Raw genomic sequence first — 22,991 nt, 5'->3', positions numbered from 1 at the left:
ACTAAAAAAAAATCAAACATCACAAACATTGGATTCACTGGGTCAACCTCCTACTACATATGTTTTAACATTCTAATATCAAATTATAATTAATTTATCATAGTTTGAAAAACACAGCTGTTGAAGGTGAGTCTATCCGGTCCTTTCTGTTCCTTGATGCAGCTCTGATAAGGCAGGTTATCTTTTGGCAAAAGTTGTTTGGATTCTGGGGGATTGTAAGACCAAAGGAATTAGTTTCATGGGCAATTACATGCATGAGATGTATTGAGACAAATTGCAAGGAAACTGCAGAATAATTGCCACTTTCTCAGCCTGAATGGTGAAACAGATAATATGTACCATAAAACACGAAAGACCATTTGCTAGATAAATAAAATGGCTTGCTTGGTTTTAGTAAAAGAAACAAGAGTGAAACTTTTTTTGTTTCCATAATGTAGCCTTTCCTAACTAAATTTTTAATTGATGAGAAAAATGAAGACAGCAGAAATATATTCAAGATGGATCCAATGGTTGTAAAATGGCCTAGATAACACATAATCTTTTGGACAAAGCCAGTTCAAGACATTCATTCACCAGACAGAGTTTTGTTTTCCTTTTTCTTAATGGGTAGCACCTTCGGTTTCATTCCAGGTGGCATAATAAATTTCAGAGAACTCTTGAATCTAGAAAGATGTTTGTAAATTGTATACCCTTTGCATTCTGCTAAAAAGGTCTTGGGCAGGGAGGAATGTTTGTTATCCCTCCAAAGCAGACCTGCATATAGATGACTCTTCTTTTTTCAAGTATGTATTTAGATAGAATGATATTATTGGGGCACTTCAGGCACTACATTGAGGTCCCGGCAGCTGTGCAAACCATGTACTACGGCTCAAGGATAGCAGCGGATACATCCCATGTTCCAATACACTGAAGTGTACACTGGAGAACATGAAAGTGGCTGGAGATCCAGAAACTACAGATTTATACCAATAATGTAGAAAGAACCCTATAAATGCAGAAAGCTTCCCGGTTGTATTATGCCTGAAGTGGCCCCTTTTGGTCCATTTATAGATAACTTGGTTGGCTTGCTGTAATACAGGCTGACTTTTTCCCCTCAGTGCAGCTTAACCTTAGGTGCAGTTTAACTTGTGTCAAAACTGGAGCTTCATGAGAGGCATATGATTTCCAGAGACATAGCCTCCTAGTTTGCAGCAACCGACAATTTTCTGGCACCTTAAAGAAAAACAAATGTATTATGTATAAGCTTTTGTGTACTAGAGTCAGCTACAGCTGAAGTTTTGGGTATAGAAACACAGGGTTGAGGATGGGGTATTGTAAAGGTAAGATTGAAACAGTGTTGTGGAAATCCTCAAAGCAGTGTTGGGGATAATACGGGCATTGAAAAGCTAATTAACACTTGTAGTGCAATTAACAACCTGTTGTCCTGATACAAACCACAGGTGCTGGCACTGAACTTGTTGCAAAACTGTAATTCACCTATTCCACATTCCAGTTTCCCATTGAAATTCTGTTGCCAATGCCACCTTAGCAGCAGTGGCAGGGTTTCTTCAGAGGCAGAAAAGCACCCCTGCAGTTTTTGAAAATTGCCATTTCTGCTTCCAGAGCTGTGTCCATCCATTCATGTGTGCAGAGGCTGGTTTATTTGCTGTGAGAGGATGGCATATATTTCATTAGAAGATTTTCATGGAGGATAAGCCTACCATTGCCTCCACAGTGGGAGACCAAATCACCCTGAATACCAGTTGCTAGGGAACACGAGCAGGAGGGGTGCCACAGCTCTCACGTCTTGCTTACCGAGTTCCCACAAGCCCTATTCAGGCACCATTAAAACACATAAAAAATACTATTCACCACATGAGAAGAAGTGGGACCATGCTGAGCATGCCTGCCTCCTGGCATCACATCCTCATGTAGCGTGAACCAAAGTTGCTCGCATGTGCCGCACAAATGCCTGTGGCAGGGTGTGGGAAGCTGTCTGCTGGTGCAGGTCCACATGATTCAGAACCCTGCATGACCGAGCATCCAAATGGCTTGCAGGGCTACATGCCTACAGCAATACATGCAAAGCTCACCCCCCCCCCCCCCGGCCCCCAGTGCAGGGGTCCACTCTGCATGCAGCTACAAAGTGATTTGGCTTTTGAGGCAAGGCTCTTCTGTGCAGCCCTGTTCCTGCTCTCATGATGAGTAATCCTAGTTTTAGTAATGCCTGAATAAGGTTAGAAGCATCTGGTTGGCCACTGTTATTAAACAATGCAGGAATAGTTAGGTTTGTGGTCTAATCCAGGACTGTTCTTATGTTCTTTAAAAGACTGGGTTGAATGGCTCCTTAATATTGTGCTGACTGTTTATAATCATAGAATAGATTTGGAAGGGACCATGAAGGCGATCAGGTTGAACCCCCTGCTGTAACAGGGCACCAGTTTACACCATCCCACTCAGATGGATGTCTCCAGTGTGGGAGAACCCACCACCTCTCTAGGCAGCAGGTTTCACTGTACTATTGCCCTAACAGTGAGGAAGCTTTTCCTGATGTCTAGCCTGAATCTGGGTTGTTGCCACTTGAATTGATTATTCCATGTCCTACACTCTGGTATCAACAAGAAGAGATCTGACCTTCTTCTTTGTGACAGCCTTTGAGGTACTTATAGAGGTACTTATAATAGTGTTACCTGAGCAGATATGGGGACAGATTTGGCATCTGGATTTGTTTCAGAGTCTTGTCGCTATGTTTATGCTTCTTTTTTCCCTATAGACCCTATACTTCTAGGAAGAGAGTTTATATTCATTGGCTCCTGGTTCAGCATAGTTTATACAATGGAACTGTTGCTGAATAAACTTAAACTCGTGTTTTGGGGTTCATCCCTGGATACACTATATTCATAGTTACATTAATTGTTCTGAATATATTTGTCTTTCAAAGCACATAGAATGGGCGAAAGAGTCTACTTTGTCTTAATATTGGAGAGTCAAAACATTCTGGAGAACACAATTGGCAACACAATATAATTAATATTATTTCATACATTTCTGAAAAGCCTATTGAGTACTCATCTAATGCAGAAGCTATTCGATACTAATAACAGCTTTTTATTTTAACTCCTTTCTTCTGTTATCCAAAGGTTAGTATTATAGAATCACTGTTAACTGTGCAGTACTAAACATTACTGTAATTTTAGAGTTGTTAGAGATGTAAAATAACCATTCCCCAAATACAGTAATTATTGCAAATTTCCATCTTTCCATCAAGACTAACTACCTTTCTTAACTTGGAAGTAAGTTCAACTGAAACCAAGAGTAGGTATAGTTTATTTATTCCCAAATAAATATTTAGGACTGTAGTATATCATATCCTGTGTCTCACTTTTCTCATACTGCAATACTATGGCTATCCGACATTGTCAGAAGGGGCAAAGGATAGGTCCAAGGATAGGTTTTTCCAGTCTTGGAAAAACATGCCATAGTTGGGGTTGGGACTCTAACCTCAGAAGGTGCCTTTAGGCCCTCCTTCTGCCATCACAGCTGGCATTTTTTTCCATCCCAAGTGAGCTCTGAAGATAAAAGTTCCTCTTTGGAGTGATCATGGGGAAGGGGACATTTCAGGTGGCAAGGAGGGGAGGAGTGACCCCCCCCCCCAGCAGTGCTTCAGCTGAGGAAAACTATTGAGCTGGCTGAGACCAGCCACCTAAATGCTTTGGAGGGCAAGGGAGTGTGATGGCAGCCTAGGCTCCATCCTCTTAGCACCTTCCATTAGATGCTCATAATCCTTTGAGTTTGGAAGGTTGGGCAGCTACGTTAGCTGGCGCCTTCCACTTCTGGAAAAGGTAGCTGTCAGTACAGACTGAAGTTGGAATTTAACTAGGTGTCAGTGTGGAAAGAATCAGCAGGGATGCTAGGCTGGGAAGTTATCATTGTCTATACTGACCAGAAGTGTCTCTCAAGAGTTTCAGGCAGGGTTTTCCCCCCAGTCCTGTCTGGAAATGCTGGGGAGTGAACCTGAATCTTCTGTATGCTAGGTGTGTTCTTGCCAAAGAGCCACAGCCCTTGCCTTAGGGAGAATTCTGTTGCTGTTAGCCAGGAAAACAGTCTTGCTGTGTTAATTTACAAATTGTTTAACATATTTTTAGGCTCAGTAGATGTAGAGATAAGAAAATAACAAACTTTACTTTTTATCCATAACATAATCAGTTGACAATTTCAGTACTAGAACTTGCCTGTTATCTATTTCGTTAATTTATTCAGCAACTATACTTTATCACAGTTATGAAAACAAACAAGCTGGCTAAACAAAAGTATTTACATCTAAAATCAATTTGTGTGCACTGAATTGTGGGTAATGGAATATTGGAAAATATAACTGGCAACCCTAAATTACTGAGAGTCCCAGTTTATGTCAACAGCCTGGGAATGCAGGATTCCCAGGCTGTGTCTGTGTCAGAAAATGGAAGTGGGTGAATGGGAGGGAGGCAGCGTGAGCTCTCATTCTTGCACAGCCATGCCAATTCCTAGGTTGTTTGAGCCAGGAATTATCATTATGTGCAAACCAGATCTCCCTCCCTCCCTCCCTCCCTCCCTCCCTCTTACACACTCAGTTTGCACACATGCTCTTCTGCTGTTAGTTGCTATGAAATAACATCACATTCTAAATTTAGATTAACATTAATGTATATGAACTATGTTCAACTGATCACAATAAACTTTAGAACAGGAACCCAGAGCCAGTGTGGCATAGTGGTTATATTGTTGAACTAAGGAGATTCAGGATCTAGCCCCGTTTCAGCCATGAAGCTTACTGATATTGCCTGACTTGACTTTGGCCAGTCACTGACTTTTAGTCTAATCTATCCCAGAGGGTGGTTGTTATGAGAATAAAATAAATTGGAATGAGATGCTTTTAAGCCTCCCCTTTTCTTCCTTGCAAAAGGAAGAAAGTCAGGGTAGACATGCAATGCAAAAATAACATGAAATTCAATTACTTTAAAATGAAATTAACAGTATGGTGTAATCCTATCCATTCCTACTCAGAAGTAAGTCTCACTGAATTCATCGGGTCTTAAGCAGAAGTAAATAAGTAAAGGACTGTAGCCTCTACTACTATAAACAACTACAGAAGACAACAATCTGCTTTAAAACTATTTATGATTATACTTGAATATCCCATGTGAGCTTTTAAGTGGAGTGAACCTGCATAAACAAGAAGAATTATGTATATACACATCCTGAACTTGCTGTTCTGGAGAACAAAGTTTCTGGATTTCTGTTTTCCCTAGAGACAGACTATCACTTCCAGAAGGACACTTTGGCATTTATCGACTGAGTAGTTTGACTAGAGATGAACAATAGATGGTCAGTTGACCAGCATCCCTACTGTTCTCAATATAACTTGATTCTTTCTTATATTGTACTTGTATTTTGAATTCCTTTGCAAACTCCAGTGGGATTCAAGTGCATGATTTAAAAAACAAACAAACAAACATGTTCTCAGTTTACATTTGTTAAAAGTTATTCCTCCGATTTTTGTTCCAAAAATCCAATTTTTATCTTTGTAATGACTATCTTATGAAATAATTTAAAAATAATCATAACCATGTGTATCTATTTTATAGTGCTTTTATATGAGAAGTCATAGAAGCTTTCAAAATGAAGCCATGCAGAATTTGAAACAATGCTGCTAACTTCCTTTTCAAAATGCCTGGGGTGTATATATACTTTTCTAGCCCCTGTTTCTCTCCTTGTATGCAGTGCGAGATGCTCTTGTGAAGCATAGCAGGACAATTTGCCATAAGATGATTATTGGATTAGAGCAACGAGTTGGTATGTCAGTACTCACAGTAACATGTATTGGAAGGCATTTACTATTTTATTCCGATATACCTTGGTTATGGTTGTTTCTTATGGTGTGGGAGCTTTAAGGACTTGGATTGTTTAACAGAGATGCTGCTGTGATAATAGAACACACAAGCTCTTCTCCTCTTGCTGCTGAGGAGGCAGCTTTTACAAATGGCAATGTTTCCAGATTTACCACAGTGTGCTTTGTCATCCTAATCCTTCCTTCTTGTCAAGACTGATCTGTTCTTCAAGCAGAGACTGACATCTTCCTGCTTTTTCTGTTGTGTTTTCTTTGCTATTACTTTTCTTTTGTGAAAACCCAGCTGGGAAAATGTTGGCGACCCAATCAGGAATGTGTTTATTAGCTGGAGTATGTGCTACGTTGATTGCACTGGCTTTAGCCTATTACTTGTATTGGTAAGTCTTATCTTATGCAACAATTTCATGAGGGTTTCTGCCCCTCTTTATGGGATTGGAATCGCATGTCTTTTTGATCACTTTGCCTGGTTTAGAATAATAGCTTGTTACTCAGATGGATCACCATTATTCACTCTGGCATCCCTTCTTTGTAGCCCTCAGATGTTTAGAGTCATCATTTGTGATGAAATGGGAAATGGAGGATAACAGGTACTAAAAAAAAATCGCAGGTCTGGCTTCTGATTACTATTGGCAGTTTCTACATCTTTATTTACTTATCACCCTAAGAATCTCTCAGGTGTGATTGTGTTTGTTTTTGTTTTTTTAGTTATGTGTATGTAGAACTATCATTTATGCCCTAGAAACAGTAGAATCCTTTACAGAATTTTCAGGTTGTTTTGGACATGCCTATTTCAGCTTTTCCTCTTTTGTTTTAAAATGGCTGTCATAGTACCATAAGAAAATGTTCCGGTGTATCTATAGCTGGAGAGAACTTCTAGTGTAGAATCAATGGAAACTGTGCAGTAGGGGGAAGATCACAGTTATTTAGATGCTTCTTCATGGGCATCTCGACCTCAAAGACAAATAGCTTTCTGCAGAACCTTTGGGCCCACAGAAATCCATTTCATGGAGGCAAGAAACAAAACAAACACCCTTCTGCCCCCACCCCTGCCAGCCAACTCATGCCCCACCCCATCTCTCCCTCTCTTTCTCTTTCTGCAGACAAGCTCTTCCCTGCTGCCCGTACATGCATGTATGCATGCCCTTTCTGTGCTCCCCTTGTGCCCTCACCCTACATGCATCGTTCATACACTTGTAGAGGCCTGTCTTTTCCTCTTTCTCTCTCTCTTCCTGCCTTCCCAGCCCTCTTGTGCCTTGACTTATCACAGTAGCCACAGGGTCCTTTTTGCTTTAAAAAAATTCCTGGTAATTTTTTAAAAAACACAGGGTAGGGTAGGACGGCTTTGAAAGGCACCAGGGAAGGCATCTGTGAGCACAGCAAGTACCTGGTTGCAGATGCCTGATCTACACTGTGTAGTTAAAGTGTCTTTGGCAAATGTGAATATGCAAACTACTACTTTTAATGTCCTTTACCAAGAGTTATGCTGGCACAGAAAGCAGAAAATGAGATTACATTCCTTGATCTTAATATAAAAAGGAACATCTTTTCACAAAAAGCTAATTTGTCTGTGAGTGTAAATCAAAGCACTTTTTTAAAAATCTGGAAATGTAAAGGTTTGTATTGTACTTATGATACTACACCCAGCATTATATAACAGAAAGATATGGATAGGGGCCTGTTCAATTAATTTGGCTTTTATAGTACTCTTGGATTTTCAGTGGAAACAACTAATGCTATTGGAAGCTTATTTAAAATGCAATGGTTGTCTAAAATAGGAGTAAGCTAAGTGTTAACAATGGCCTTTTGTGGCCATGAACCTTTCATAGTCTTTAAAAATTACACTTACTATTTAAATCACTGTGGGTAGTAGTTAAGAGTGTGGAACTGGGACATAGGAGAGCTGGGTTCCAGTCCCCACTCAGCCACAGAACTAACTAAGGGACTTTGGGATAGGGACAGTCCCTCCAGCTGTGCTTAATAGGGGTAACCATTACTGGTTGGCCATCCTCAAATGTAGTCCAGAAAATTGCAAAGATGCATTCTCAAATTTTACTTATTGTTTTTATAAGTCTTCCGGAAATGTGAGTTGCCAAATGAATAGCAGCAGGAAACGGGGGGAGCAGCAAAAGAGGGTGCACCAAGCTTAGAGAGAATGTCTCCCTTTTAGCAATGCAATCCATTTGATTAATTGCTGAACTGAGACTTCTCAGTGTCTAGTACATTCTAAGACTTCCCTGACTTTCCAGCTGTTACCCCCTTGGTTCCTTTTGAGAGAATTACCCCTGGGGTTACTACAGTCTCCCTTGTGGTTCTAGGAACAAAGACAGAAACAACCCTGGGATGGCAGCTGAATGGGATGGAGTGAAGGGTGCAGGTGGAAAGATTTATAGCTGGCACTCCATTTGCTTCATTCTTTTTTGCCAGCTGTAAGGGTGTTTTTTTTTTTTTTTAACGGGCAGGGATGCTTGTGCAATGTTTTAATTTGGGAAATACATGTGAATGTAATGGCTGGGAAGTAAAAGTGTCGGAAAATTGCAGGGCAGCAAACAGAGGGGAAGCGTGCATGCGCGCAGTAATAGAGCCGTTACACAGATGTGCAGTTTTCCTCTATTATTTACGTCCTAGTCTTTACATTTGCATATATTTCTGCACTATAGTTGGGATTTTTTTGGAACTGTCAGGGAACTGCCATAACCACAGCACTACCCACTCCAGAAAAGAGCTGCAAAAAGATGGGGTAGCAGTTAGTATGTCCCTTTTCTACAGTAAATGGAGACTTAGAAAATGTTGAAAACATGGAGGTCACTTAAGAAGTCTTAGTTCAGCACTTAAAGCTGAGATGATTACATTGCTATCGTCATTTTCCTCACTTTTGGTGCAACCTTTTTGTGCTGCTTTTGCCTCCCTGTCATTGCTTTTTGATTGACAGCTCTGCCACTGATCACTAGATCTAGTCTCACCTTGTTAATTTCTATGTATGTTACCAACTCCCTTTTACAGCTGGTGCATATAGGGAAATTCACAGGACAAACTATACTTATCAAACTAATGTAAGAAGATTGAACATAATTGCACAGTTTGCTATGGATGAAAAATGACTTGTGAAAAAGGAAAAAATAGCAGCAAATGAGCATAATTGATCTGTTATATTTATATCCTACTTCGTTCCTTTAAAGGTACTCAAGGCAGCTTACATTATTCTCCTCCTCTTCTAAATCTTATCCTCACAACAACCACTCTGTGAGAAAGTTGGGCTGAGAAGCTATGACTGGCCCAAAGATACCCAGTCACTCCATGGCTGAGTGAGGAGCAGAACCCAAATCTGGCTGGAGGATTTAGGGGGAGATTAGGCTCATGGTGAGCCTGATAATCTGTCAGGCATAGTATGGTAAATATTGTTCCTCAGACAAGCCACACTGTGTGGTTTATTTGCAGGACGATTTCAGATGTCTTACTAATGCAGTTAGTATGGGGCAGTTGGCATGATCAAAGCAAGCCAGCATTGGGTAAAGGAGCCACTGTGGCCTGCTGTGAGCAAGATGAGTGCCCGGTGCCCCTTGCCTGGCTGCAGCTTATCAACTCATCCAAATCTGAACAATTGGGAGGTGATTATGCCCATCATGCCCAGCATGGGCCATCTTTCCCAAGAAGCTGCTGCTTGTTTTGAGCATGCAAACTAATTCTGTGGCTGCTGCGCTTGGGAATTGTGGTTGAGGTACCAGACTTTGTGATGCTGTGGTATGAAATGCTTACTGATGTGACTGTAAGTCTTGTGGACCTGAATGTGGCTTGCCAGCTCCCGCAATTCTTCACCAGCTTGGATATGTAATCACCCTGCTAGGTTTGGTTAGATGACAGAATTTCTAATGATGGCAGTGTGACCTACAGAGAGCTCTGGAGGACTATAGCAGTGGTATATAAATGAAATAAATATAAATAAATATGCCAAACAAGTTATCCCACACAGGTCCAGGACATGTATTTATTGCAGCTGATAACAAACAACCCATATAGCATTAATATTTAACTAATTTTAGAAATATTTCTATGAGTTCAGTTTTACTATTATTCATGTCACTTTTAGCATATTGAAAGAATGTGAACTTACAGAAATTAGTATGTGTACTGTTACAAGAAATACCTAACTTGTGCCAGGTATTCAAGCTCTGATGAAAGAAAGAAAACTTGCATTAATTTAGACTGGTAAAAATTTTAGTCTTCAGCATATTTCTTTATTAAGGTGTTTTACTGGTGATGCTAGTGCATATGCTCCTGTTCAGTATTAACACCACCATAACTCCAACATTCTTCTACAATATCAAGGTTTATTATTGTATAGATAAGTGAGCAGAAATTTTATGCAATGTAGTTGAAAAAGTAATATTTAGGCAATTTTTCAAGATGAACAGTCAATCAATTTTTATCAATGGTGGATTCACTTGTTTTTAAGAAAACAGGCTAAATAGTTCAAATGTCTTACTCTTTTGCCCTTGGATCTTTTGTTTCCTTTGTGAAACTTGCTTGAGATTTTCTGCTTCTGTCGATTACACCCCTCTTTTCCATCAAGACAAAATGATGCTGATTGCAGGTTACCAGTTTTGCATATTGGGAGATTAAGCTGCTGGTGTTCCTATTATTCCATCAAGGAGCTCTTGTTCCTCTTGAGGTCAAAGCAGCCTATTAATATCTAGTCTCAAAAGTTTCAGACAACTCTGTTTCTTCCTCTGCAAAAACAGGGACATCACAGTGTCCCAAATGGGAGGGTGAGAGTGGTATCCACGAGTCTGCCATCTTCAGAAGCCCCTTCCTCTGGATAAGATGGGTGGCATCTAGGAAAAGAAACTTTTTGGTGGTGGCATCCTTGTTGTGGAATATTCTCTTGGGAGGAGTATCCAACTGTCTACTTTGATATTTTTTCCATTGCTAATGGCCATTTTATTCTCTCGGGCACTTACAACATTACTTTTATTTTTAATGGTTGATATCCTGATGTATTCCTCTTTTGTTTGACTTTATGGTTTATTGAGGAATCGACTTTGATGTGCTTGGAGGAAGCTGGATTTATCTCCTTAGGAAAGAAGAGATGACTGTGATGCCATCTGACCAAAGCAGAAGGATAATATCCAAGTCTGGACTGTTTTGGGATTGCAAAGAAGGGTTGCAAGAGGAGCTGACAGCTCTTCTAATGTATTTTGTGGTTGTATTCCACTATTGCTAGGGTAAAGGACTGGGAACATGTCAGGTGAAGAATCTGCTAGGTCTTTTGCTCTCTAGAATGGGCTGAGAAATTCGGAAGGGTCGTTGAGAAGGTTGCAGCATGGAAAGGGCTTACTTAAAACCCCTGGGGTTCTGCATGATAAGGCTCCAACTGGAGGAGTTGATGGGGCCCTTTCAGTTTGCAATCTGCTTAAACACTGACACTAAAGTGCTTCTAGGTCTAACTGATTAGCTGACAACTGGATTAGTCTTGTTCTCATTGATCAGTTACAAATGGGAACAGATCCAGGAAATAGTAACTTACCTCACCTTCTGTTGAGGGCATTGCGGACATCAGAAGACATCTAAAGTAAACATTTTCCAATAACTGGCTTGCTTTTATGGATATAGGCAACAATTTTTGCTGTTTTACAAGTATTTTGATCTGCACCCCCCCCCCCCGCACCTGCCAGCCCATTTCTGCATAGAGAATCACAGCATTTTTCTTTTGCATTTGGGAAAGATGGTAAAGTGGGGGAAATAACTGTTCTGAGACTTCTAGTAGGATATGGATATATTTTAAAACATCTTTCATAATGGATTGTGCTGATTCTGACTCTGTAGCATGTCTGCAAATGGAGAGTGAGTTGCTTGTCTTTTGTATAGGAAAAAATCATAGCTAGTGAACATGTGCTCTTTTTATGACCTTTTGCCATTGCTATTTTATATATCCTTTTATTTCCAGTTTGCATTCATGAGCTATTTTAAGAAATCTTAAAAGAGGAGTGGTTTAATTGGACTAAGTACTTATCCACTGCGTTGCTTGCTGACCTATATATACACACAGGAGTGAGGGATGGATTTTTGATTGATGGTTGATGTCCATATGAATGCAAGACATCACCTACTATGGTTTCTTCTTCAAAATCTGCCTGGGTCTTCTGTTTTTAATACGGTTCTTATGGTTACTTCCCCTTCAAATTTGAAAAGCATTTGAAAGAGTTTTAAACGTTTTGGCTTGTATATTATTTGGGCTAAGGATTGTAATTTGTGCATATTTTTACTCAACTTGAGTTGACCTTTTGGGTGCTCCCAGCATATGAATGTTCTTTAATGGAACTTCCTTTTCAGCTCTTCTTCTTCCCCAGATAGTCTAAGGTAGGATGGGACCGTAGTTAGACACTGAATAGTGAAAGTAACTCTGAGTTTATCTCTCCAGCTGCATTTCGAGTTTGTTTCTTCCGAAGGGCCTGAAACAGGTAACAGGAGTGAATTCAAGCTTTGATGAAACATAAAAATGTAATTACAGAATTAAAATATATAGTTTGGCATCCAAAGAGTGTGTCATTCTGTGCATGCTCTCAGACTTTCCTGGGATCCCTTGAAACACTATGCCTGAATGTTATGAGAGCTTCCAGGGACGCATGCAAAGTGGCACAAGTTTATAGCTAGAAGGGAAAACTAGAAATTATTATTATTATTATTATTATTATAACATTTCTATGCCGCCCCTTGCCGAAGCCTCGGGGCGGCTTACAACACAATGGAAAACCATCTAAAGTATACTAATGAGGCTTTTTTGATTTTAGCCATACTGTATGGTTTAAGACCAGATATTTCACTTATAGTGGAATTAGTCCATAGTAGAAATAACTGTTTTTGATGTGGCTGTTTTTGAAATGGTGGAAAATCCTAAATCACGCAATGGTGCCAAGATTAGAGTTGCATTGATTCTCTGTTGGATAAAGCACAGGTGGAAAGTTTCAGCTTGAGAGCATTTCTAAAGAGTCCAGCCATTCAGGATAATTCAGGGCATTTTCTTATTCTAAACAAAGTGGAATCATAATTAGAATGGCAATTTTCTTGGTAGTCCTATCAAACCCAGAGCAGTTGACAACCTTAGTGAAGATTCTTAAGGTACAATCCTGTGTGAATTTAGACAGAATTTTGCATGCCCAGCCAGCTTCCTATCACATCCACTTACCTTTGATTCATTCTGGAGTCTGTCTTGTTTCTTGTTTATTTCATTTATTATATTTATATTATATCCCGTTCTGGCCTGCAAAGTACCCTAGGCTGCTTACTTAATCATCCTCCTCTTGCTTTGATTCTCACAGCTGCCCTGTAATGTAGGTTAGGCTGAAAATCAGTGACCGGGATCCACTGAGCTTCATGGCCAAGCAGGGACTGGAACCCCGATCTCCCAAACCCCATTCTAGCAATTTATCAACTATGCCACTCTTTTAAGCCCTTGGAAAGCTAGGGCTGTGGTTGCCTGTACAGTTGCCACAGAGCAAACCCCATCAGCAATGCCATGTGGTTGACCTCTGAGCAGAAATGCCTCAAATTATGCTGTAAGAAGGGGAAGAGAATCAAGCATCTGAGTTGTAGCCAATGTTAGCCCTACTCAGAGAAGACTCATTGAAATGAATGGGATTTACATTATTTTACTCTTAGGTCTCAATCATTTCAGCTGGTCTACTCTGAGCAGGATTATCCTTGCCATCTCTTGAGTGAAATATGACATAGATAAATGTTCATTGTATTATTTAAATAATGCATTTGTAACAGGTATTAAGATTCGTATCTATAAGAAGAGGATAATGCCCAAGTAGCCATTTATGGTCATGCGAGGCACAGATTTCTGTATCTCTTTACAGCTGGGACAGATACAGACTTTGAATAAATGAACAGTTTGCTCATTCAGTTGAAATACTGAAAGCCCCAAATACAGTTGTGGGTTACCACAAACAGTGCAATCGAGTGCCAAGGTCCATTCTCTTAATAGATTTGCTGAAAGTTTTAATACTTTGAACAATACAGATAAGATTCTGCCAGCTTAGATTATGCGGTGGTTTGGTCCATGTAGTGTAGCAGAGCTGCCAAGAGAACAGAAGATACTTGGCTGTAGTCAGCCCTGTTGCAGCTCATACTTTTGAACTGCTGCTATAGCATTCCCAGAGACTTCTGTAGTGGGCGACTCACATGCCTGCCAGAATCTCCCAGGGATTCCTTTTTAAACATGGCTAGGGTTCCCTTTTAAACATGGTTAGATCGCTTCCTGGAATACATGCTGGGTACTTTATTTTTGGGGCTATGCAACAGTTTTATTTAACTTGGGTGGCATTCTAGGCATTCCCATATGAGCTGGCTTAGTTCTTAAGATGTTCTTTCCAAACCACGGACTGGTTGGGAATGTTCCTGGCCTTCCTTGGGATTGTCCCACTGTCCCCTACCTCACCCCACCACAGCTGCAGGAAAAACACATTCCCAATGGCCAGCTGAGAGACTTTCCCGGGCAGTTGCCAACCCTGTCTCTGGCTTGAACCAGCGGCACTGATGCCTTCCATTTGGTTTTCTGCCCCTTTTTATGGAATATGGGATTTTAAATAATTAGTATGAATAAATGAGAACTGTATTGTGGACAGAAAAGGGCAATTTATAACCTTTGACATCTTTCTGCACAGCTTATTTAAAATTCTAAACTTGGGGTAAACTAGTTTGGGGATTAGGAATTACATGTGCATGTAAAATAACTGCAGTAATCTATCTCGCAAAGGAACTTGATAGAGTACAGAGAGAAGTATCTGTTACATCGAAAACATAGTTATGCATTGCCTGACTGATAAGGTATCTGTAAAAGTAAATCACCCTGGAAGCACATTTCCAGGGTTGAGACAGATTTTTAAAAATTAATTACATTTAAAAAGGAGTGATGTAATTTTTAAAGGCGAGCCATTTGTACACTGAGTTTTCCCACACGTAAATCTTGCTTCCAGAGGGCATTGAGCAACATATTTTAAAAAGAGTACCTTCAGCTTCATTGGACATGGATATAAGAATGCTCTAAAATGCTTTTTCTGATGGGCTAGTTTTGACCATCTAGTTGTGGGTCATTTAACTAGGTTACTGAGGTGGTAGACAAGATTGGTCAATTTGCTAGCACTTTACAGCTCTGTAAAGGCATTTGGGAGCATGCAGAAGAAGAGGGAAACAGTCCTGGGATGCCAGTAAATCTTAGTTGTTCACCAGACAAATCTTGAGCAGAAAATAAACCATGGGTCAAATAAATTATGGGTTAGCATTATATGCAAAGTAAATCAGTTTCTGATGGGACCATTTTGACTGACCAACTCTTTCTTGCCTAGATTTTTTACATGCCTAGATTTGTGTTTGTGTTCTATCTGTAGAACACAGACACAATATAAGGTGTGATATATAAGGTTATTAAAAATTACTAAGTGTGCATCTTTACTGAAAGATGTGGATTAAGAAAGTAAACCTATAAGTAATTCAATCAACAAAACCTCTGTGGGTTTAACATGCTTTGCCAAGGGCTTTCCTTGTTCATGCAAGATCCAAAATGCTGGGAAATTACAACTTTTAAAGGCCACGACCTTAACAGGTGCATTATTCCCTTTACAACCCCCAATTCTGCAGTAGTAATTGCAGATATTGTGCCTCCTCTGTTGTAGGGGATTGGCTAATGCTCCCCTACCTGATCCTGATGTCTCAATTGGCCCCCAAATTCCTACCATTGATTAAAATGAATTTTGAACAACATGCTTGCAGGCATGTTTTAAAGTAATTAAAACGCTATTATTCCAACAAAGAAACATAACTATGCCTGTATTTGAGTATGAACTGATGATCATCATTTCAGGATACTTAGCATTCCTCTGTAGGTGGTGTTCAGAATTCAGAAAGAATTTTTTCACTCAGTACGGGTGGCATATATCCCATTCTCAGGTTTCCAATTCTTGCAGTATGAGAACATAAAACTTTGCACTTTTCCCTGAGACTTGAGCTGCCTCAGAAAGTACGGAAGTACATCCTACTTCTTTTGGGGTGGAGTGAAATGAATTTTAACAGTTAGCTACGTATGTCCTGGTCAAAAAACATCCATTGCCCTGCTGAAACCCTACTTAAAAGCCACCGAGATTTTAACACTCAGCCAGTGCTGGTCCCTGCAAGTTCCATTTAGAGACTTGTGAGGTGACTGGCTGTGGCAGTAGCCCAGACAAGCCTGGCAAGAGCAGCAAGGGGGCTTTGCCTCTCCTGCCTAGAGTGTCACTACCCGCTTCCTGGTACCCACAAAGGGGTCAGTCACCCAAGTTTGGATGACACAGCATTCCACTAGCCCCCTAAAACATCCTCCTGAAACACTCCACATGTTGTCAGGTTTGTTTGTTTCTGTGGGCAAGCCACCCTGCAGGAAATGGTCCAGTTTTGCACAACATGCCAAGCCGCTGCGACTTGTCATACGCAATGGGTTGTAGTGTTCTTTGGGCCAAGTTTGTGTATATGCATGTGTGTGTGCAAGCAAGGCAAACATACATCTTTTTTTAAAACTCGGATCTCACCATCTCAAGGAGAAATCTGTAGTTTATGGTCCTTTAATATTATCTGTGCATATGGAAGCAAGAATTTGATAAGCAGTTCTCCTGTATAAGAAAAGAAATTGTATCTTCATAGACTGTGTTACAGAAACATCATTATTTCTTGCCTATTTACTAAGAGCTGTGTGTCTTTATTACTTTGAAATGTAAAGATCACACACATTTGGAGACTTGACATAGACTGTTAATTCTTGAATTATGAGAGTGAAGTATTGTAGTCTCTGTTGTAAAAATTACAAATGTATGCCAAAGATGTGGGAATGTGTTTACAAGTCTGTAGGGACAGATAAGCCTTGAAGTTAACTGTTAAAATATTATTTGGCCTGGTGTCCATGATGTCCCTTAAAATTATTAAAGTTTTTACAGTACTTTAATATATGTAATGCTTTTCGATTCTTAACTCCTTCATCTTCATATCACCCTTGCGAGTTAGATCACTTCCAGTGTATTTGTGAGGCAGATCTCAGTTCTCGCTCCCTTAATATCAGCTTAGTGTGCTGGTTTTGCCAATGTTGGTCTAGAGAAGTATGCCACTTGGGCATGGTGAGACTAGTAGTTCACCGCATCTGGAGATCAGGTCAGGGAAGCCTGGATTAAAAGTCATGGGGTCCGTTGAAGGCCACTTCCAATGATTGTTCTGAACAAGGGAAATCCTTTGTTTATCCCATGCTTCCCCTCTGTAACTCTGCACACACTGGTCTTCATCACAAGCAGAACGTGGAAACACATGCCAGCACTTGGGCAATCCATGAAGGATTTTGCAGCTGCCTTCAAAATTGATGCAAGGAGCAGCCAGCAACCTTCAACAGAAAGGTGGGCCTCTAGACACAATCAGTGCTTGGAACAATGGAAACAAGTCTGTTCTGTGCAAACAGCATGCAATACCTTTTCTCCTCCTCCTCCTCTTTTGGCACCAGTCTGACTCATGTGACGTTTCTGCATGGCAGCAACTGTTACCCTTTTAAATAAGACATGATTAATTTAGAAGCCAGATGATTATAAGAGCACCGACCTCTCTTGGTGGTTCGTGGCACATACACATCCCTTTTTTATTTAGAAGTTTAAATCCAAGAGCCCATCTGCATTTCAAAAAGGATAGTTTGTACTGCATTGGAAAATGCAACACCTTTAATGTTTCATTGTTGTGGAAGACATTTGGCAATAGCTGGTAACTATCTTACATTACTACTTGAACAGTATTGAAACAGGAAGATGGGTGGATAGACAAGTGGATCTTTATCATTCTTTCTTAAAGTAGCTCTGAAGCAATAGTGCTACCTTCAATGAGTTTTGAATACTTGATTGCATTTGTCATTCCAAGTCATTTGAATGAAGAAGTCGGAGGAAATCACGCCATAGTTTCCTGAGATTAAGCATTGTGAAGCCCATCTATATATCTTTCAGCTTGATTTTCAAGGATGTCTGACATACTTGTAGCCATTCACACTCACTAATATGTTCCCTAATAGGGTGAGGAAAGAGCAGGTTTTGGAAGGAGCTAGGAGACAACAGTTCAGTTCACAGAGGGAATTATTACAGGCACACATGCTTGTCCAAGCGAACAGCCTATTCCAGAATGAAGAATTTCCAGATACAGAGCTGGTCAAGTTAATTGACTCTATTATTGCTTCAAACATGTGTGCAATTAAAGTTTGAAAGCTGTTTTCAGAGCGTGCTCAAGAAGTCTGTAATGGTGGCTGATGTAAGTGAAATAATCAGATCTTTGGGGGATATAGTTCAACAATAATGTTTTAGATTCTAAGTGATGGAGTATCTTGTACTTGTATAAATGTGATCCAGTATTTGTTACCAGTATATGTAATATACTGCAATATAGCTTGGGGTGGTCAGTTTTGTGTCTCATGCTATTTAACTTCTACATGAAACCACTGAGTGGAGTCATCTGGAGTTTTTGGAGTTTTGCACCAACTCCGGGTGCACCAGGTGAAGACTGCCTTTTATGTTGAGGCATTTGTGGGACTCATGCCTGCAGTTGTCCAGTTACAGTATGCATTTAACCTCTTAAATGGATTTTAAATTCTATTTATGACTTTTCTATTGAGTTTTGTGCTGCTTTTATTGTATCTGTATTGTTTTCATGTTTTATTTAAATTGTTAAATGGTTGACTGGTTGACTGACGGAAAGGGCATGGTTGACTGACCGAAAGCAGAGGGTAACCATTAGTGGGGAATCATCGGGATGGCAGCCAGTGACAAGCGGGTCCCCCCGGGCTCTGTCCTGGGGCCGATCCTGTTTGATCTTTTCATAAATGACATGGAAGAAGGGGTGTACAGTCTGCTGATCAAATTTGCAGACGATACTAAAACTGAAGCAGTGGCCACAACTGAGGAGCAGGTACTCCAGATCCAAAAGGATCTGGACAGACTATGGAAGTGGGCAGGAGACAACAGGATGGCATTCACTGTGGATAAGTGCAAGGTCTTGCACTTGGGGCATAGGAATAGCTGTCATAAGTACAGGTTAGGTGACAAGTGGCTGGAGAGCAGCACTTGTGAAAGGGACCTCGGGGTACTGGTTGACTGCAGGCTGAACATGAGTCAGCAGTGTGATGTGGTGGCCAAGAGGGCAAACACCACCCTTGGTTGCATAGCCAGAAGTGTGGCTTCTAGATCAAGAGAAGTATTTCTACCACTCTACACGACTCTGGTGCGCCCGCAACTGAAATATTGTGCTCAGTTTTGGGCCCCTCATTTCAGAAAGGATATAGCCAGGTTAGAGTCAGTGCAGCATAGGGCCAGAAGGTTGGTGGCTGGTTTGCAGGGGATGGGGTATGAGGCGAGACTGAGGGAACTGGGTCTCTTCAGCCTGGAGAAGAGGAGACTCAGAGGGGATCTGTTGGCGACATACAGGTATGTGAGGGGATGTCACATAGAGGTGGGCAGAGACCTGTTCTCCCCTGCAGAGGAAGGTAGGACGTACTCCAATGGAGCAAAGCTCAGGGGACCCAGGTTCCATTTGGACATTTGGATGCCAGGAAGCACTTCCTGACAGTTAGGACCCCGAGGGTGTGGAATGGGCTTCCACGAGAGGTCGTTGAGGCCCCATCGGTGCGGGTGTTCAAGGATAGGCTGGACTTGCACATGGTGGGCATGTCGTGAACGGAGCCGGCTGGTGCCATAGGTCAGACTAGATGGCCCAGGAGGCCCCTTCTGACTCACTCTTTTTCTATGTTTCTATGTTAACTACCCAGAGAGGTCAGTATATTGGTGGTATATAAATGAAGTCTTAATCATAGTAACCCTGACACAGAGCATCTTGCACAAAGTTTGATAAAATGCTTTTAAACTTTGCTTAAATAGTTTATTATATGATCACATCATAAGCAGTTACCTGTGGAAGAAGGTGGTATACTTTATGTTTTTATTCCTTTCACTGGAAGCAAAGTAGATGGTTTTTAGAGTTTTTGGTACCTGTGTGTCCCAGAAAAACTCTCTGTTGCCCTCTTTTCTCTTAACAATCCTTTTCTTCTACAATGGTTTAATCAGTGTCTTTCTCTCTCCATCAGATGTCCCGGATATTGACCAATAGTTGCTTTGTTGGGTGTATCTTTAATATGGCAGTTAATACAGTTATTTTCGGTTTTAACTAGGTAATCTTGCAGTTGGTATATTCTGTGTTTGTAAATTCTCCAAGCTTGGAAAATCTTTCAAATGGAGAGCCAGTGTGGTGTAGTGGCTAAGAGTGTGGGACTGGGACTCGGTCAATCTGGATTCTAGTCCCCACCCAGCCGTGGAGCCAACTGGGTGACTTTGGGCCGGTCACAGACTCTCAGCCCAACCTACCTCACAGGGTTGTTGTTGTGCAGATAAGAATGAGAGGAGGAAGAGAATGATGTGAGCCACCTTGAGTTCCTTGAAAGGAAAAAAAGGCGGGGTATAAATATAATAAACTAAGAATGTGGTTTGAAGTTGGCTTGTTTCAACTATAGATTAAATTGCATATCCTATAGATTAGTTATTGTTGGCAAGAGCTTTAAGGGCAAATGGGCCTGTATGTTTGTCCCACCTATCACAAGAATGAGAGCTTCTCCAAAATGTAATTTGTCCAACATCTTTGCAAAGTCTGATACCTTCTACTTCTGTGTTTGCATGAGCAAGGGCTACAGCAGCATACGTGGCAAATACAGAAATGTGAAATGCTTCGGCTTAATTTCAAGCCCAGAAATCCCTGCCTAATACAAGGTGGCAAGAATTTCACCTGTTGGGCTTCCTGCATAATTTGTTTTCAGCACAGCTGAAAGTAACAAGAATCCTTCTTTCTTTCTCAGCAGCCACAAAAAATTCTGTGTTGTGAGAGAATGCTGCTACTGCAGAGAGAATGAGTTTGAGGGGTGTTGAAATATGTTTTTGGGAGCTTTGTGTTTGAAATTGTTGAAGGAGGTGCATGATTGCTTTCAGGACCTGTTCACAGGGTTGACTATCTCAGACAAAGAGAGCCACCCTTTCCCAATATCCAGTTGCTGCTTGCCTATCATTTCTAGATTTTAAATAGCAAACCCAGAGGGAACACAGGTGTATGTTGCAACGTGATAATTAATATAGTAAGTGAAGTAACGACATGATGATTATCATCATCCTGAGATTATTCCATGTGAACAGAAGCCTATGCATGTTGACTCTGGAGCAAGTTCTGCTACATTCAGTATTCTTTTCGTCTTAACAGGTGTGCTTATATTTGCACACACAGATTGAAATCCTAGTACAAGATGTAGAAAGTAAGAAAACATTTATGTCACAAAATATATTTTTATTTTCATTACTATCTAAATGAAAGTAGCTGGAAAATAAATGGTATTTCGTCCTGCAGCAAAATAGGAACAAACTATGGCTTGAATTGCTAGATGCATTAACGTAAGAAAATTTGGGAAGGAAAGATTTCCCTCCTTGCCCTCTCCCAGCAGCCCCATCCCACATTGCTCAAGAAGGGCCCTGCTTCCTTTTCTTCCCAGGGAATGCACTAGCCTGTAGTGGAAGGAACATTTCCTTCCACAAACTTCACGAAGTTACCCCAGCATCTAAGCCTTTGTCATTCTTGCTTTAGAAGCATTAATCTTTTATCTTACTCTTTCTCTGACCCCACTTCCCTGGTCTGCCCCTGAAAAGAATCAGAATCCTCTCAGCGTTTTTGTGTTGAAAAGCAAGGCGATGCATTCTTGTGATCAGAAGGGAGCAACTGATGAGTGGGAGTTGGAATCATTCTGCCTTTTAATAAGGAAGCTGTAATTTTGTAGTCGGCGCACTTAGCACATAAATAGCAGCAAGACTGGAGTAATTCAAAAATGTTCCAGAAGCTGCTTGCTGGGCAGCACTGCGTAGATCGTAGGTAGGCAAGGGCGGTGGATTGTACTCTTTCCTCCCCTGTCCAGCAGGTTGCCTACACGGCCACAACAAGCCGTGCTTCCCTGCCTGGTGGCAAGAGGAGCTGCTGCTGGGGCTCAAGCCAGACCTTTTTTTTCAGAGTGAGGCATTGCACAGCCACTCCAGAGAGACACTGGCAGCCATGCAAGCAGCTAGCTTGGCTCACTTGGGTGCTTCCAAGGCTCGGGCCTTGTTCTCCTTCCTCAGATGAGACCAGCCTAGAGACAGTCCGTGGGACCACTTTGCCTGCCGTGCGTTCCTAAGGAAGGACCTTCCCAGTGCTGGTTACTGATGAGCACGATGGGCACCGCTACAGGTCAGAACAAAACAAAAACCCAGGGTAGGGTTGGACAGTGTGGTATCTCATACCGTCCCTGCAGCTGGAACTCACACCTGAAACATTTGAAAGCTCAGAACCAGAGGATTCTGCTAGAAAGCATGCCTAGGCTTAGGCAGTGGCCTGGTTGGCATAGTTTAATTGTGGATGACCAAGCAATGAGGAATGAGAGTGCTTAGAGTTGCTGAGAGAAAGAAGTCAGTAGAAGGGTATGTAAAATGGTTTAGGGGCATGCGTGACATAAATTCAATCACCATCTCTCTCCCTCCCTCCCGCCCCGCTTTCCATTGAATAACAGGGGAACTGGAAAATACTAAACCACAAAGCTTCAAAAACTAAAGAAAAGCTTGGCGCCTCACACAATTTGTACACCTGCAGACAGATGCATTTAAAGTATTTCCCACCCCCAACAGAAGTGATGGGATATTTCCTGGGAGGGGGGAAGCCTTCTGCCTTGAGTTTTCAAACTGCTGTAAGTGTGCCATATTTCCTTCAGTTTCCTTGAAACATGGGCTGTTCATACCTCTCACCCTAGAAATCTGTCATCTAGATGTCACAGGGATAAGACAAACCCTCTTGATTTTAACTGCTGCCTTTCATTTGCTGGCCACTATGAGCCTAGTAAGCACCCTCATGGGCATGCAATTGGCCCATGGTCTGCCAGTCGCAACTACCCAATTTCCTTACCCATTTTCTTACACACCGTGTGCTTCACTTTCTTCCACATACCTTCTAAAATCATGGCAAAGGGCCAGGTGTCCCCCCTTCCCCATCCTTCCCTCTGTACCATTTGCCAGACAAGTGGATCCGCAAT

At 41.2% G+C, this 22,991-nt stretch overlaps 1 protein-coding gene across 1 annotated transcript in view; it reads left to right on the top strand.

The window, feature by feature from the left end:
- Window positions 1–22,991, top strand: part of AGPAT3 (1-acylglycerol-3-phosphate O-acyltransferase 3) — an 86,486-nt gene that overhangs the window by 38,754 nt on the left and 24,741 nt on the right. The window lies entirely within an intron of this gene.

This window comes from Varanus komodoensis, unplaced genomic scaffold (assembly GCF_004798865.1).
Source record: "Varanus komodoensis strain SLA01 unplaced genomic scaffold, ASM479886v1 scaffold4, whole genome shotgun sequence".
Lineage (NCBI taxonomy): Eukaryota > Metazoa > Chordata > Lepidosauria > Squamata > Varanidae > Varanus > Varanus komodoensis.
This window is presented reverse-complemented; position numbering and strand designations above follow the sequence as displayed.